Raw genomic sequence first — 15511 nt, 5'->3', positions numbered from 1 at the left:
TTTATTTTCTACAGCATCCATAAAAATGGCAAGTTAATCACCTAGTTTTATTTCTTTATACAATGGCCAAAAGACCTCCTAACTTGTATAAAGCTACAGCCACACAAGATGATAAAGAATCAGGTTATCAGTCACTAAGTAGTCAATGTATTAAAGTCAATTTAAGACTAGTAGATACTAATATTCCATAAAAAATATCTAGTAAACCAACGTACGGTTACCTGCAACTGACAGGCTTTAGGACTAGTCTACACTGGCAACATTAAGCCACCTCCATGGGGGTGGCCCCCAGTGCTGAAACTTGCTGTGCTTGGGGGGCTGAGGGGGGTGTTTTTTCACACCTCTGAGCAAGAACATTGCAGCGCTGTGAAGTGCCAGTGCAGACAAGCCCGTAGAAAGAAACCCTAAAGCACTCCCGCTCTCTCCCTACTGCTATCGAGAGAGAAAAATCTCAATGCTAATGCCCCAGAATATAATCGCTAGGGTTTGTCAAGCTTAGCTTCTCGTTCTGTATTTCCACACTGCCAAGCAAATGGAAGGGGACTTACAGGTACCTGGGGTTTCTAATTGCCTTGGCCCCAGAAACCAGTGGAGTCCAATGGCCTAGTTCACTTATGGCACCAGTCATAAGCTTGGTTAGTTTTCTGCTGGCTTGAGGACAAAACCTTAGTAACACATTTCTTGTATTTGGGGAGAAGGGAATGTCGACAGATCCCATGGAGACACCTGCCTGCCTGCCTGCTGCATCCAGCAGAGAAAGCAGGGTGAAGGAACTGGGCTCTGTTGCATCTAGGTTTACAAGCTAGGAATAGACTAGTTCAATACTGTACTGGTCCAGTTAGTGCATGGAAAACACAGAAATGGCTTAGCGCTGTGAAGCATGTGCTTGTCGGAAAGCTGACGTATGGCAGGAGGCTGGGCAACCGCTGCTCCAAAGGTTTGAACCCTAAGTGGCTTGTGATGGACTGATGGCTTATGGTACAATTCCAGTGCTGTACTTGATGCATTTACTTCTAGAAATCATAGACATCGGGAACAAACCATGTTCAATAAAGTTTGGGAAAAAAAAAAAAAGAATCCTGAAAATCCCTCAAGGGTTCACAAGAACTGAGTTGCATCTCCGTGCATGGAGATCGTCACTTGGAAGGTGCTGAGAAAGGGAAGACAGTTTTTTACCTTGAAAGGGTTATAACACACAGTGCCTAGCAGACCTCAAACTCTCTCTTTCAGGAAATATGTAAACATTGCAAGATGCCTGACTGATGCCAGCACACAGAGAGGCAATGCATAACATCAGAGCCAGCTGCATTTTTTACATTCCAGCCACCTAGGGACTGCTCACTAAGATCAAAAGCCAATATGAAAAAAGGTTTCAGAGTAGCAGCCGTGTTAGTCTGTATTCGCAGAAAGAAAAGGAGGACTTGTGGCACCTTAGAGACAAACCAATTTATTTGAGCATAAGCTTTCGTGAGCTACAGCTCACTTCATCGGATGCATAAAATTTTTTTCTTCTTCTATCAGATAACATAAGTAATAGTGTTGAAGACTTGGACTCTGCTTCAGATGGCTGCGCTGATCCAGGAGACAGCAGCAGAGAGGCATGAGGAGAGATATTGCCAAGGCAGTTTCAACAGCTTGGGGGGCAGCCTTTCTTTGCTCAGCTTTAAACCCCAACCGCACAATACCCTAAAGGAGTCTAGCAGCGGCTCACCCCACCCTCCCCAAAGCACAACTGCACAGTGGAGGATCATCTCTCGGGGCTGGTGCTGCTGCCGTGCAGACAAACCGTGTAACAATGGAGGAGACCTGTCCTTGATGTCCTTTAGCACGATAAAGTAATCACAGTGCAAACCTTGGGAGTCACATTCCGTTCGGGTTGATTACTAGTGATGTGTTAGCAAGAACACAGGAAGGACAAGCGAGGGCACTGGTAGCCAGTAGTTACTTCGTCCCCTATACAGACCCCCTCAGTTACGAGTCATTAACCTCTGGCTAATGTGCAACACAGGTTAAAGGTGATCTACAAAGAGTGGTTTCTGTCTTTAAAAAAAAAAAAAAGCACCAGGGAACCCTGCAAACAGAATATTTTGAAATAAAAGTCATTTTTATTCCAGAATAGTGTTCACATGGGGAAATTATACTGGAATAATTACAGTGCAATAGTTATTCAGCTACAGTGACACCAGTCATTTTCCCCATGTAGAAAAGCCCTAAGATTTTATCCTCTCTCACCTTCCAAACTTCCGTGCATGGTTACAACAAATGGGCCCTGTTTATGGGACACGGTACAACCAGGCTATTGCTTGCTACAGAGCCAGCTACAGAGAAAAGGCATCTCCAGACCAACATGGTGTATTGTAGCTTTGTTGAAACTAGAAGAATGAATCATTTGTAAAAATCAAAATGTTGCAATGGTTTCCTAATCATTTTCCAGGGTCAGAATTTGCCTGTATAAGCCTTAGGTAGGCTCCAATGAAGAACACAAAGGTGTATCAGTACTAATCGCTGAGAAGAAGTGGGAACAAGCTAGCCTGAGTGTTACACGTCAACCTTTAGAGTTGGATGTGAGAAAGAGCCCTGGTTTTGTTATCTGGGCAGTGTCTAAGCTAGGCTTGGGTTGATCAGAGCTATAGGCCACATCCCGATTCCAGTTCCTAGGAGTTTTAGCTTTGCTAAAACAGTATATCCAGTAACTTCCTTTTTTAAACTGTGTGCAATGCCAAGAGCAAACCAAGGCCAAGAATCATAGAAACAGGTTAAGGAGGTAGGACTGTTTTCTTGACTCATTCTGTTAAGCAGGAGTTAGAACCCTGTCTAAAACTGCTTAGGAAGTACTTTTGACTGAAGCCACATGTACCACACGTCTGCTCCACCAGTTTTTGAGACATGGGCATGAACCTCTGACCAGAGGAACTATGGTGGAGACAGAGAGGGTCCTCCATGAAATGCCAGAAATTGCTCTGCTGGGGAGAACGTTTAGGATGAGTGTATATGTATACGTCTCTCTCCCCGTCCCCCTCCCTCTGAGGCATTAAGGTAGAGATGAACTGAGCTAGAGCCCAAGATTTCTTTCAACTGTAGCATAATGTTTGACTGGTCTTTCCTACCACGTCTACTGGCACCTCTTCCCGGGCCTACCCAAAAGGAGAAGCCAGATTAAGCAGCAGTTTAAGGGCCTCTGGAACAAGTCGGGAAATGGAAGCACTGAATTTACAAAACCATAGCCAGCCAACGTGAACAGAGTCTCAACGGTTGGTCATCTTGTTCCAGGTGACCCTTCCAGCACTTCTTAAAGGGAAATAGTTTATCTTCCTGAAAAAGCTGTACGCATCAAGTGATAATAGCATTTGGTGACATACAATATCAAGCACCGCACTGAAGGTCAGCAGATACGGGTTCTATTTCCATTCCTATTGCAGGCTATGTCTTTGCCTTCACTAGGAGAAAAGGTCTGTTCTTAGGTTGATGTAAAGAACACAAGGTAAGACTTGTAAAAAGTACAAACTGCCTTGGCTTCACTAGGTTTTTACCTCACGTTAGTTATCATGCATTAGCTAGTATGAGGAAAAATAAACCCCCACACCTTCACCCCGATCCCTAGTAATGATGCACCCTTACTTGCAACAGTGATTTCACATTTTTGCTTTTATCTTAGCGTTTTATACTGCTGTCCACAACTCTCACTCCTCATTTGTGATTAGCCAGCTAGTAATAGCAATGACCCATCAACAGTGCAAATGAACCACTTAGATTCTGTTAAGGTATACCAATAACTACCCTTAACAGATCTTTCCAAAGAACCCTAAGAATCAGAAGTGCAATCAGCTCTGCTTAAGCAGAGCTTCTTCTCAAAATCATGTAATTGACAGACATTTTCCTGCAATTTAAGGGCAGTTACGGGAATCCCATCTGGGCCCTCTGTCCTTTACCATCACCACCACTTTTTTTAAAAAAAACAAACAAACCCCGCAACTAACCCATGACCGTAAGATAACAAGTTGAAGCTCAGAAGAGTCTGTTTAGTTTACATGTAGATAGATTTGCAAAGTGATGTAGCAGCTCTAATTATAGTCATGACCAAAAGGCTGAAGTAGATTAAATTAGCATGGAAACTGCAGTCAGCATTAGTGTAGGTCTAACAAGTTTCTTCATAATGAAGGGAGACAGGTTGAGAGCTTAGGATAAACAAGTGGAGAATAGGGAGTTTAAAAGACTGCTGGCTGGGAAGGTGAGAGAAAATTACTAATACTGAAGAGGCTCTTAAATGCCCGACGCATGCGATTCATTCTCTCATACTTTCAAGTACTGCTACAAGCATTAAATTAGTCTGCCTCTATCAGGTTAATAAATATGGTACAGTCCTACAGTGCCTTTCAGCCTGAAGCACTCCATGAACTGCACAGTAAGGGCACATCCACACTGCATCTGGGAGAATCTCTTCTTGCTTGGGTCCACAGACTTGTGTTGGACGGGCTCAATCTAGTGCTCTAAAAATAGCTGTGGAGACATTGTGGTTCGGGCGGGGAAGTGAGGAGGAAAGAGAAAGAAGGGGCGGACTTGAGAACCTACGCTCCAGTCCAAGCAGCAACATCTATGCAGCTGTTTTCTTTAAAGGTACTGAAATGTACCCACCTCTGGTATTGAGACCAATCAGCCAGGCCACTTCCCAGAGGAATGGTTATTCTTAAATTTAGCGAGTGGTGTGATACAAAGCAGTAAGAACAGACAACTGCCAGACTCTGATCACCTACAAATGAACTTCTGTTTCCAAACTTCTCATGGGAGAAACGTCAGTAAGGCATTTGATCCATCCTAGCAATCCTCAAGTTAATGGCAATGGGAAAGAACCTTAGGGAACTGCAAGATCTCTGCACCTGGAACTCCCACCAACATCAGGATGGGCCTAGCTCATCCTGTTCTTCCCCTCAGCCAGGGCAGCAGAGTTCCCTACTCTATGATCTCCTTGTGCTTTTACACTCGTTTAAAAATTTCCACGCTTCCCTTTCCATTGCTCTGGCTCCACGTCTCCCTCACTTGCTACCATTAAAAAAAAAAAATTAACATGCAACTTAAATGCAACACAAAGTGCTGGCCTGCTAAACCCAGGGTTGTGAGTTCAATCCTTGAGGGGGCCATTTAGGGATCTGGGGCAAAAATTGGGGATTGGTCCTGCTTTGAGCAGGGGGTTGGACTAGACATCCTGAGGTTCCTTCCAACCCTGATATTCTATGATTCTATGAAGTTTTAAGTTGAGGCCAGAGACCACCACCAATGCTATCTGAAGTATGTGTGCGGGGGTGGGATTCCCCTCCTCTATAGATACTAACTAGACCAATCTGACCCAGACTTATGAAGAAGGGAGAGGGTGAATTTTTGCTTTTGGACTGAACCAGTGGCATACCTATTTTTTGGGTATTTTTTTTTTTTTAACGTATGAGGATATAACCAGACCATCTTAAGAAGAAATTTACACACCCCTTTTCCTCCACTCCCGGCACCAATCAACGGGGCTGGGCACTGTTCAAATCATAATACAGAGGTCCCTTCTGTACACATCCTATTTATCACTATTGCCTGGGCACAATGGTTTATGTCACCAAATTTCCTCTTTAGTGTCAGATTTCCTGAAACCAGTAGATTTGAGACAGGTCCCTCACGCTGTGAATTTGCTTTGTTGTTGAAGTTACACATGCAATATCCTTATACCTAGCAAGTTCATGTGGGCGTCACCTCTGCTTACTGTCACCATGACAAGGCAGACTGCAAGAGTATGGGTTCATGCCAAAATATAAGCAGGGAAGGGAAAAGACAGTCTCTTCTAAAGGGAAGGGTTATGCTATCTCCAGTCAAACTTATTAGACTTGCCCAAATGGATAAGAACACTGACCCATCTGTCCAGTATCTTGCTTCCAGCTGTACCAAGTACTTGATACTTCAGACAAAAGGGAAAAAACCTGTAATGCAGCTAGCTAATTGTCTAATGTACATGATGGGAGGGGGAAGGAGCAAGAAGATGGTGGGAGGGGCAAATTCCTTCCTGACCCCATGCTAGTGAACAGCATATACCTTTAAGCATGAGATGTTAAGGTCCCCGCTACAGTTAATCATAAGCAGCTAATGTGTTTTTAAACCCTAATATCCCTGACCACACTAAGAGCAAAAAATCACGCTTAACACTTTAAAAACATGACATTTTCCCAGCATAGACAAGGTCTTAGGCAGACACTGCTCTAGGTGGAATGTTTACCAATGCAACCAGGGCCATTCAACCTTCTTAGGAAGTAGTTTGCAGAAAGTCAAACTATACCCTAGAAGGTAGCAGGATTTGAGTTCAACCTAACCTCCTCAGTAATGAAATTCCACAGGTGAGGACCTTCCACTGAGAATGCCCTGCCCTTAATGAGTTCTGTTAGGCATCCCTGAACACAGGGACAGGTGCTGTTTGCAGATAACTAGGTCCTACCCAATATAGGGTTTTAAAGGTAAGGGGCAGGACCTTGAAATGGACCTGTTGGATGGGGAAGACCACAGAGAGTGACACATATCAGTGTGATTGGCCCACCTGCTAAGTGGTGGAGTACCTCAGTCAGTTTCTAGGTGACCTTCAGGGGCACCCCAACACAGAGCACATTGTAATACAACATCATTCATAATAAGCTATAATGACCCCACATATAGACCGACTGAAAGTTGTCAGCGAGCAGCAATCAATCTTCTTTCGCTTGCCCCTTGAGAGGTGGGAGGCCCTTCTGCTCACTTTAACACTAGCTTATCAAGCTGGAGCTACAGGCAAAAATTGCTTTCAGATATAACAGAAAGCAGTAGAAAGGCAAATTATGCCTTTCCGCTATCTGGTCCACAAGGTATTTCTGTTAGTTTATAAATAGGTTTAACCCTGTTAAGATTTCGTTGTAAGGGGTTGCCAGTATTGATGAAGAATGATGAATCATTCATTTACTTTTTTCACGAGTGTACAGCTACATTGGTATTTATCCACATGGCTTTTGTGACCCAATGAGGCCCCAGGAGATTTTGCTTTGAAGTACAAGTTAACTTTTCCTTTTTCCTCTTGACAAAACAAACTAAAGTTTATTAGCTACTAACCCAAAAGTTAACTAAAATCAGTTTTTAAACCATACTAAAAACAATCTTGCTATCTGCAAGGACACAAGAAGATTATATTTTAACATTTCACTCAATTGCAACAATAATGGACTGGTCAGTGTTACTTTTGTTTTTAATCATATTCACTTTTCAATTCTCATGCGCTAGCCTAGTGCTATAGCTTTTAGCCAGCAAACATGGGAGTGGAACATTTACAAATGTGCAAAACTTCATTTTCCCCCTCCCAAATATATGTACCATCAATATTGAGTTTTCCAAGAACAGGAAAAGATTCTGATGTAAGCTGATAATTGTTATAATTCAAGGTTCTTTTGACCTCCTCTTTGAAGTCTGATTTCAGTATTATCCTTGGAATGAACATACACCTGCTAAAACACCATAAACAAATATAGGAAACATCCTTGCAGCCACAGTTTAGAGACTAGGCACCTGAGCCAAAGTCCAGTGAGTCAATGGAAAGGCTTCCACTGAAGTCAGTGGACTTTGGATCAGCCCCTATAAGCATTACTGACAGTTGCCATGTCCTAAAGGAATAAAGAGTGAATCACTCCATAAAGTTGCAAAACCATCCTCAGAATCAGGAAAAGCAAGCCCGCACTAAACCAGAAGCGTCTAGATGCAAACATATAGGAATCGTTTCTTTAAATTAAAGAATTCACAGTAAGATACAAGACTCTTTGGTATGTATATGGAATGAGGTTGGAGAGGATGAGAAAGGAAATTGCAAAATTAGGGGTGAAAGTTTATTTACTCCAGATGAAAACAGGTAAAGAATCAAAACTAAATTTTTGATCTATTCTCCATTTTCTTTTACAGATCTTCCTTTAATTTTTTTCTGGCTACTATTAAGTTTTTCTTGTCAGCTGAGTAAGGAACTGCTTTAAAGAAATGGACTTTTAGAAACATGAACAAACTTATGCAGAAGATGAGTGGAGGATCAAACATGTTAGAGATGCAAGAGACTTCTGATCAATAAATCCATATTCCCGCAAATGCAGGTAAAATCCTGATAAGGTAGGTATTCAGATGCTTGACTAAGATCAAGTGAAGGAATACTGAAGGGTCACAGCAGAGCTGCACATTGCAGAGCTTGGTAGACCAAGGGTCTATCAAAAATTTTATCGTGTTTGAACACTATTTTGAACAATCCAGTTAGATGACCCTGACTTAGTGGTCAGCTTAAACTAGAGCAAATCATGTTCAGCATCACATTCTTCCTTGATCAGAAAGAAATGTGTTTGAATACAATACAACTTTTGTAATCTAGACAGGTCCAAAGAACATATTTCTACTAGATTTAGAATGGCTTTGCATGTGAATGTAGTAATAGAAAATCATGTCAGCCTCAGAAACTCAAATTCTCCATTTATCCAAGGAAGAAATACAGCTTAACAGGTACAGTGCAAACTTTCTCACACTGCCAGCTGCATGCCTCAACCTGATCTCAAGGTGAGCCTGTGAATGAGAGGAGAGTTCAGACTCATTAATCCTTGGTGTCTTCCAAAAATTGCTAACAAGAGGAGTGGAGGGGACAATTAATGACAATTGTGGAGATTGTTGGTGAGACATGGATGTTTGCTTTCTAGCCAGTCATTTGGCAAGTGTTTACATCATAAATACAAAAAAGAACACTTTTTCCCCCGTTACAGGAGCTTCCAGACAAGATTCAATGTGACTAACCAGGCTGCACACCATCAGCAAAGCAGGATCAGTCACTTCAGAAGCGCTTTTTTTTTTTTTTAAATCATACACAATCAGTTACACCATACAAAGGATTTCCCCTCCAACCAAAGTAAAGTGCATGATCTGCTGCAAACTGCTTTTACCTATCGCCAGTGAAAACCTCACCACTGAGAAAAGCTAAGCCTGGCAGATATTGGCATTAGCCCCCCTTTTTGGTTGCTGCAGACGCTGTTAATGCAGGAAGCCTTAAGATTTCTTTTCCAAACCCACCAATCCATCACTGGGAGCTCTCCCCCACTGCAGCTCACCACCCTTTGCTTTACTGTTTTTCTGCCCATTTTTTATGCTTCTAACATTTGGGTAGGACTGAACCAAAGGCACGATAGTACAGTATACAAGGAACCCAAGCTTGGGGACAACTGCAGGAATATTACGGTCTGTGACAGCGGGGGCTCTGAGCCCTGCAGAAACAGATGCCCTCCTCCTTCAGGAAGTGCACATAAGCACCTGATCGATGACCAGTTTGAAGCTGCAGAGACCTCAGAAGCAGCCGTCAGCCTTCTACGCCCCAGGCCACACTGCAGTACAACTGCTGATTCATTTTAGGAGGAGGAAAGAATAGAAGAGGCAGCTCAGGAACAATACTACTGACCTAAAAACTTTGCTGTGGTTGAATAGGTTTGACTCATTAGCCTCATTTTGGAGATGGAAACCCGATGAAGTGAGCTGTAGCTCACGAAAGCTCATGCTCAAATAAATTGGTTAGTCTCTAAGGTGCCACAAGTACTCCTTTCCTTATCACACAGGTTCTCATGAGAGAGAGGGGATAGGCCAGGCTCTATTAACATGAACACAGATTTAGCACAGGGGGATACTGTTTTGTATTGCATGGTCAACAATGACCTATCGTCTTCCCAAGCTTTAGTCCCTTGCATGCTCCCTCTCCTGCAGCAGCCCAGGCTATGTTCTTAGTATAGCGCTATTGCCACCATTCCCCACCCTCAACTGCGATACCAAGAAATACCCACGGCTGTTTCTGTGCCTCTTTACTGAGCTGTATTTGGAGGCCTCTGACGGGTTAACACTGAAATACAGGTACAAAGTGTTCCAACAGCCACTGCTAAATACAGTGATCTGATCCCGACAGTTCTCATCTTCCCAGACGTTTAAGCACCAGAAATGTACTAGCATATAAGCCTGCACAGGCAGATCATCTACTCAGAGCTCGACAGATTTCTTCCAGCTCTAACTTCTGTGTGCGCCTCTGGGAGGAATCCTAGAAAAGGGTTAAGACAGCGGGATTCTTTTTCCTTACTAGCTGCAGGCGCTGACGCACCCCACACCCTCTGTCAGCGTTAAGTGTCTGATGTTACAAACACATGCTCATGGAGCAACCACCCCCGGGAGTTCTTCTTTTGACACACTAGGTAGAGGTTCCCACTATTTCACAGCTAAATCCAGGCATCTGGCTTCAAATAGGTTGACATGCAGGTCAGGCACCGAAGCCTTTTCTGACTTACCTAAAGAACAAAACTTGCGATTTGATGGTGCATTACAAGCCAGCTTTAGACAGCCACTAAGCGCAAAATGCATGACCTATTGCAGGACGCTAACAGGTGCCCAGCCCCGTTATAGGCTGCTGCCCACAAGACAGGGTTGACAGGCTCTTGATTTGTCAATCAAAGCAGCAAGTGGTCACATTGCTCGCTGACGTACCCATTTCAAACCCTGAGGGGTTTGTAACGAACAAGGTATTCAAACCAGAATGTGATTGCTGAGCATGGTAAGTACTGTACAGGACGCCTGGGACATGCACAGAAAGTCCCAAGCACTTAATTAAGTGAGAGACTATTAAGGTTTAGTTTTATTAAACTTGTGCTGCTGGAGACAAATAAGTGTCTGGTTTTCTTTCACCTATTTTAGCATCCCTCCTAAGCTCACCTTTTGTATTAGCTGGGGTAGCAGCTAACCACAACACGGTCTGGAAGAACAGGCCACGCCAAACCTTTCCCCACACAAAATGGGATGCCCACCATTACACACAGCGGAGTTTAGAACCTCAAGATCCCCATCATGATCTATAGGAACCTTAAAAGATCATTTGCCATGAGCAGAATGATGAACCAGAGCAGGGGGAGGACAAATCGCTCAAAAGACTCAAATGAACATTTGAGGTCACAGCTTCTGGGCCCATGAAGCTCCTGTGGTAGGAGACAAAATTACAAGACTTATTCTTGCCATGTAAATGAATCAGGGACATGTATTAACAGCCTTGGACATTAGCCAGAAACCATTATTTAAAAAAAAAAAAAAAAAAAAAAAGTGTAGACAGGATTAAACTGTGTGTTAACAGTCAGACTCACATGTTGTAACCAGGTCCGACAGCATGATTGTTTTATGATGGGATTTCAGAAAGGGCTCTAACTTCACCCAACTGCAGCCATGATAGGGCACCAGGTTACAATATAATTGTGCCAAACTGTAATAACATGGTTTGATTAGGAGTATTATGGCTTGGGCCCATTTGCACAATCATATTAGAGGACAGTGCTATGGCCAGCAAGAAATCAGGGCTAGAGCATGGCCATTAGCATCGTTGGCTTATTCACCACTGCGAGGACAGTGTCTATATTGCAACTTGGTGCCCAGACAGCATATGTAGGACAGATGCGCCCTTAAAACTCAAGCAAGTAAGGGTCTCTTAGCACTGACAAGTCAACCTTACCGCAGGAACGTTCTGTACAGTCTCCCCAGGTCCCCAGACACCGTGCCAAGACACTTTCACCCTCACTTGCAACATCATACATTTAGAGTCCTTGGTCTAGCCGGAGCAAAGACCAATAATCGTGCCATCATGCAGTTATTCTGTGCTGGGGACAAACACCCCGTAGAGATTCAACTGGGAGCACTACACTCATTGACACTTCATACATTCTTGTGTTTACTGGAGGTGAACAGATGCAAGGTTTCTACAGTTCTAAATCTCCAACTTACTGCTTGTGTCACTCAGCTATTACTTTGCTATCCAAACTCAGTTATGCTTGAATTTGAAAGTCCAGTTGCAAAGTGCCATATTATCTGCTAAATGCAATGCATCCATGTCAACCCTTACTTTGCTTGGAGGAGCCCTTTGTCTGCATGCATCAATGGGGGCATGGAAAGGGAAGGAATAGTGTGCAGTGGTCTGGTCCTGATGCCAGAGGAAGGGAGAGATTTTGCTCTCAAATGGCATTAGCTAACAACCGGGATGCTTTAAGGTTAGATAACTAAAGTCACAGCCAGATCAAACTTTTGCCCAGCAGCAGACTGCCCCATGGTTAAGGAGACAAATCAGGAACTTCACCAGTACATTTGCAATAAAATCTACGAGCCTTTTACAACCTTTTGACCCCTCCTCCCCAAAAATAGAAAGCAGTGATGCAGGGGTGAGGTTGGAAATACAATCCCTGCGCTCTATGAACAGCGCATGTCTCTCATTATGACGAACACAAGAGAAATCTCAAGGCAAGTTAATTTTAGACCCCCCCAGGATTAACAAGTCACAGTCTCCTTGATCTTATGGGGTCACACACTACAGCCACCTTTGACAACAGATGTTTAAGGACTATTTCTGATATCCTTTGACATTTTGGGAATCTGATCCACTATGCAGAGAGAGGCAGTGCTCGTCACCCAGTTCTTCACTGGGATCGGTTGATCACAAAAAAAGTTGTAAAGAATTTAAAGTATTAACTTTGTAATGAATGCTGTGCTGGTGAATGGTGTTAGATCAACATTTATCCCCACAGCAGGTAAAGGGAAAGAGTGCAAGCCAAGCCTCCCTTCCCCCCCAGTTGTGTGCCTCAACCTCATCTGGAAGATGTTATATCTCTAGGGAGGAGAAGGGAGTTCAGTCCCTGTAGCCCATTCTATCTTGGGCCTCTCTGGTGAGGCCAAAAGAGACCAGCTAATGCTAATCACAGACGTGACTTCTGTGATGTGGACACCTGCCCAATGGGAATTAGGCCAAGACCAAACTTAGGTCAAATCAGCCACTGAGCAGCGATCAGGCAGCAGCAAGTTTCAGGACATACCAAACTGAACCACATACAAACTGCTAATCAGGAGGTTAGAGGTTCTGTATCCTAAGCTAACCGCTCAGAGCAATTCAGTCCTTTTTAAGCATTGTTGGCACATATCCAATGGGACAATTACTACTCAGCTCAGAGCAATAAGGGGGAAGTCTGCCTATTAACTATGGGCCCAATCACAAAGGGTCTGCAGAGCAAACAACTGCAAGTGTGCCAACAACACTGGGCCAACCGTGTTCTCATTGAACCACTCCTGCACGGTTTATGAGTAGGCACCAATATATTTAAAGTTACAGCTCAAACTATAGACAGCAGACTCATTCATTCTCATAATCTTGGAGTAAGGAAGTGGAATCTTGTCAGGATGTGTCAGAGAGGTTAGCTTTAGTTTAGAAAGTGGACTAATAACCATTCTGTAGCATGTGAATAGCTCATTGGGGTAAACAGTTTAAATCACATTTAAAGTAAGGCTGCTCAAATCTGAAGTTGTAATGGAGTTTGGCTGGATAGCATGACTGGAACCAAGCCACATTAGAACAGTGTTCAGATGCAGTGCTACTGGGGTTAGGTCACTACTGGGATTTGGTCCCCACCCATGCTGCCCAGCCAGATCATCCCATATCTCTACATGCTGCCGCAACAAGCCTTGAGCACAAAGTTTAAACTGGTGGAGACTGATCTAAAAGACAAGATGGAACAAGTGGATGGAACAAACGAGTGGGGGAGGGAAGAAAAGGTGATAAAAACCAGACCAGTTTAGCACAGTTCTAGAGCTAAAATAGACCCTTGTTAGAAGACTGAAGTGAAAGTCTGACTCCGATACAGTGCTTTGGAACTATGGCTAGTAATAGCCTGCGGCAACTGAATAGACAGCCCATGCTGGTCACATAAATTAAAATATCTTCTGCCCAGACTGCTCTGATAACTAAACAAGCTAGATAAAACTGAACAAAAACATCCACAGAGAAGCTGAAAACAGTAAACAGGACACAGGAGATTTCTACATCAAAGTTTGGGGGGAGCGATAGCTCAGTGGTTTGAGCATTGGCCTGCTAAACCCAGGGTTGTGGGTTCAATTCTTGAGGGGGCCATTTAGGGATTGGTCCTGCTTTGAGCAGGGTGTTGGACTAGATGATCTCCTGAGGTCCCTTCCAACCCTGATATTGTGTGATTCTTTTCAGAACAAGGCCTCTTCCACAGTTGCCCTCCCTCATTAAGCTGATAGGTTAATTCAGGGAATTCTTATGAACTGAGAGGGAGGAGCTTTTAAAATAAGTTTAATTAAGGAGAAGGCAGCCTTTCTGTTCTTCTGGAGACATTCTGGATGTAACTGGAGAACTTGGGGGGGGGGGGGGGGGGGAGGGAGAGAAGGGGACAAAGTGATACACATGCCTCTACAGGGGAAAAAAAACAAGAAATGCACTGCAGGAAACATTTTATTACACATTAACCAGCAGTTTACTTTTATAATGAACTGGAGCCAGCACAGCTAAGTCCCTCTGTTTGATTTCATTATGCGGTAGCTGAACCTATTCACTCTGTACTCTCAAGGTTAGAAGGTAAACCTGAAGAGCTAATCGACAGAAGGCCTAATACAGGATGAAGTATCATCCAGCTAATCTTAAAAAACACAACACAAAACACACCCCACACACACCCCTCCACACCAAAACATGAAGAGTCCACTAGGTCAGGGCTCTACACACAGCATGCAGCAGCTGTATGCTGAACACCAGAAAAATCACAAGAGACGTCTAAAACATCTTGCAAGTGTTCCTCCTACTTCAAGATAAGCTATTGCAATTAATTCTTTTTGGTGGCAGCAGAGTCTTGGTCACTCCAGATAAACAATCATATCTTGCATGGCTATACTGAGCAGTTTGTTGTGGAAAACGCAGTGGTCTCTGAAGGGTCATTGCACGTTAAGTGTAACTTCAAGAAATGGAAAGAAAAATGAACAATGCTTGCTAATGAAACAGACCAGGTTTATCCCTACAACATACTTTAACTACTTTGCAGGACGGTGTGTGCACAAACACCTACCAACACATAACTTCGCTCTCGCTTAAAGTGCTTTAACCAAAAATCTTGAGGGATGTTTTAAACAAAACAAAAGCAAAAAACAAAATCAAAGGGTGGGCAAGTTTCATCCCCATTTTACAGATGGAGAAACTGACTGAGACAGAGAGATAAGTGACTTCCCAAGGTCATACTTCTCAATAGCAGATCCACGACTAGATCCCAGGTCTCCTGATGCACACTGGGTGCAAATGCACTGGATCATGCTGCCACCTACGTAATAGGTACCTAGGCATATAACAATAGGTCCTTAGGGCACAGGCCGCTAAGTGCAATGCACACTGATAATACTACATAATGTACAGGACTAGGCAGAGTTTAATTATACAACCTTGGTTAGATCAAGTGAGCACCATGCAATTAGCCATGTGCCTCTTTTGTATAAGACTTTAGAAACACGGGTTGTTCTTTCTGCTCTGACATGTGAGGGAACCCCTAACATGCCAATTTTTACACAAGTAGAAACATTTGCTCCGCCATGCCTCTGAGATGAAGCTTTCTTTCCCTGTTCCCCACAGTTGTGTGGTATTTGAGAGCCACTCTTCACCCCACAA

At 43.4% G+C, this 15511-nt stretch overlaps 1 protein-coding gene across 3 annotated transcripts in view; it reads right to left on the bottom strand.

The window, feature by feature from the left end:
- The window catches only part of STK11 (serine/threonine kinase 11), a 73441-nt gene that overhangs the window by 56511 nt on the left and 1419 nt on the right, over positions 1 to 15511 (bottom strand). The gene's annotated exons all lie outside the window — the stretch shown is intronic.

Source organism: Eretmochelys imbricata, chromosome 25 (assembly GCF_965152235.1).
Source record: "Eretmochelys imbricata isolate rEreImb1 chromosome 25, rEreImb1.hap1, whole genome shotgun sequence".
In the NCBI taxonomy this organism is placed as follows: Eukaryota; Metazoa; Chordata; order Testudines; family Cheloniidae; genus Eretmochelys; species Eretmochelys imbricata.
Note: the sequence above shows the minus strand (reverse complement) of the source record. Positions and strands in the feature narration are given on the sequence as shown.